General features: G+C 50.9%; 1 non-coding gene across 1 annotated transcript; it reads left to right on the top strand.

The window, feature by feature from the left end:
- The first annotated feature begins 766 nt into the window (after positions 1 to 766).
- On the top strand, positions 767 to 932 carry LOC115871165. The gene has a single exon (XR_004047139.1). It is a non-coding gene; the product is annotated as a U1 spliceosomal RNA (small nuclear RNA).
- Positions 933 to 2,287: the final 1,355 nt, after the last annotated feature.

Genomic DNA, 2,287 nt, shown 5'->3' with positions numbered 1-2,287 from the left:
ACTAACAATATCTTTCAAACCTATCATAGAACATCTATGGAATATAGCTATGTATATTCCCAATAGCCAAGTGGTTCTTGAAGTTGGATTGCTATTCTTGCAACCATTTTAAGCACATGGAAATAGCTTTAAGCTGAACTCAGAAAGGCCTGACTCACGTCTGACAGCCAGCATGGAGATTCCTGGAGGGCTTGGTTCCACTTTGACAGCATGGGGTCACCATGCGCTGGAACCGATTCAAGGACAGCTGTGTGTGGGGGTGGGGGGGTGGGGCATATCATGGAGGAGAGTAGAGAGACTAATTTCCTGTAGGATGAGCAGTAGTTATGATATCCTATAACCAAACTATTAATGTAAGTTTAGAATCTACCAGAAGCCCATTGGTGGTGCAAAGTGCTCAGCTGCTAACCAAAAGGTTGGTGGTTCAAAACCAGCAGCCCCTCCTTGAACAAAAGAGGTTTCCGTCTTCTTCTGCCACGACGACAGCCTTGGAGACCCTCGGGGCACTTCTCTCCCATCCTGTAGAGCCACCGGGGCTGGAATTGACCTGATGGTCATAGTTTTGGGTTAACCTTACTCCCAGTATTCATATCGTTCTTTCTCCCTGAGGCATTTATGTCCAGTTCAGTTAGCCTGACTCAGGAGAAACGTGGGTGGGCTAGTGGGTTACATTTGGGGTTGTTAACCACAGATCAGCAGTTCAACACCACCAGCCATTCCATGGGAGAACCTTGAGACTTTCTACTCCCATACAAGTTGACACTCAAGACTTACCTGGTGGGGGGGAGATACCGTGGTCAAGGAGGTCGTTTTCCCAGGGCAAGGCTTACCTATTGCACTCGGGATACGCTGATCCCTATGATTTCCCCAAATGCGGAGAACTGGACTGCACAATTTGTGGCACTGGGGGACTATGTTCTCGGTCTCCCACAAAAAAGAAAGAAGAAGAAGGAAGAGAGGAGGAGGAGATGATCTACACTCTGGAAACTCACCGGAGAAGTCGGGATTGATTCATCCGGGACAGTGAGTTTGGTTTGCCTTGGGGAGGCGTCTGAGGAATGTCCTCCCCCTCCTCCTGCATCCAGGCCTTAAAATGGTTTGATATAGGAGCAACGCTATCCTGATTAGAGAAACTAAATTCAGACCAATTCAACGCCTACTGTTTGGCAGCACATTGGAAGAGCTAGCAGCTACACGGTGTGGCTGTAAACGACAGCCTTCTCACGCAACGATAGCAACCCTATCATTGCAGCAGAGTGAGAAGATGGCTACGGCCCTGGGTGGTAGTTAGACGCCGAGGATTGGTCACTGCGGAGCAGGGGATGACTTTACATTCTGGTCAGTACGCTGTCGAGGATGCCCGTTTACTAGCATCCACGGTCAACACCCCTGGAAATCACAGCACCCGTGGCACAGGACAAATGTGCTGCCAGAGAGCTCTTCACGAGTGCTAAAGCCCCAAAACAAAGACATCCCTTGGGCACCTCCTGTGTCCGTAGCAGGTGGACAGTGAATAAGGAATGCCCGGGCCTGATGCATCTGAGTGGTGGTGCTGGTGAAGAATACTCAAAGTCCTGTGTGGGCCGCCAGAACAACACACATTTGTCTCGGAAGAAGTACAGCCAGAAGGCTCCTTAGAAGCAAGAATGGTAAGACGTCATATTAGCTGAATGAATGAATTAAATTAAGTGAATGGGTAAACCTGACGGGACAAAGGGGGCTGTCTGCCCTAATGCCTGTGCTAAATGAAAATTAGCTGTCCATGCCATAATACAGGGGTGGGAAAGAAACAGGCACACGGAGTAGACACCGGTGGGAAAATCCAGAACTGAGCATGCGTAGAAATAAGTCACCTAGGCCCAGGTAAAGGCACCAGCCATAGTGCAACACCCAGGTACACTTAAACTCAGCCAAGAAGGTCAGCCAATACCTTCACCCACGCCGCCCAGCCATTGGGAATAAACGCCAGCTGCGGGCAGGCCACGGGCCCCTTTCCCTTCTCTCTCCTTCAGGGTTGCAGCTGCAAGTGGAGGGGAGATCCCTCCCACAAGTGGGCGTGCACACGCCTGTGGGCCCACGCTCCGCCCCCTCACGCTCTTGGCTTCACCTTTCCACTCTCCTGTCCTGGTATTCTCCCCACGTGTTTTTCCACGGTTCCCCGAAACGGCCGTTTTCAGTCGGGAACTTTCCCCCACCATTTGGCCCTCTACCAGAGAAAGCGTGTGCTTTCTGAGGCCGTCCTACCTGGCCCCTTTCCCTCCTAAAAGTCACAAAAGGAGCTTCTGCT

The sequence above is a fragment of the Echinops telfairi genome, unplaced genomic scaffold (genome assembly GCF_000313985.2).
Source record: "Echinops telfairi isolate 266 unplaced genomic scaffold, ASM31398v2 ScPeMD7_3533;HRSCAF=4204_0, whole genome shotgun sequence".
Lineage (NCBI taxonomy): Eukaryota > Metazoa > Chordata > Mammalia > Afrosoricida > Tenrecidae > Echinops > Echinops telfairi.
The sequence above is the reverse complement of the archived record's forward strand: the minus strand, read 5'-3'. Positions and strand labels throughout refer to the sequence as shown.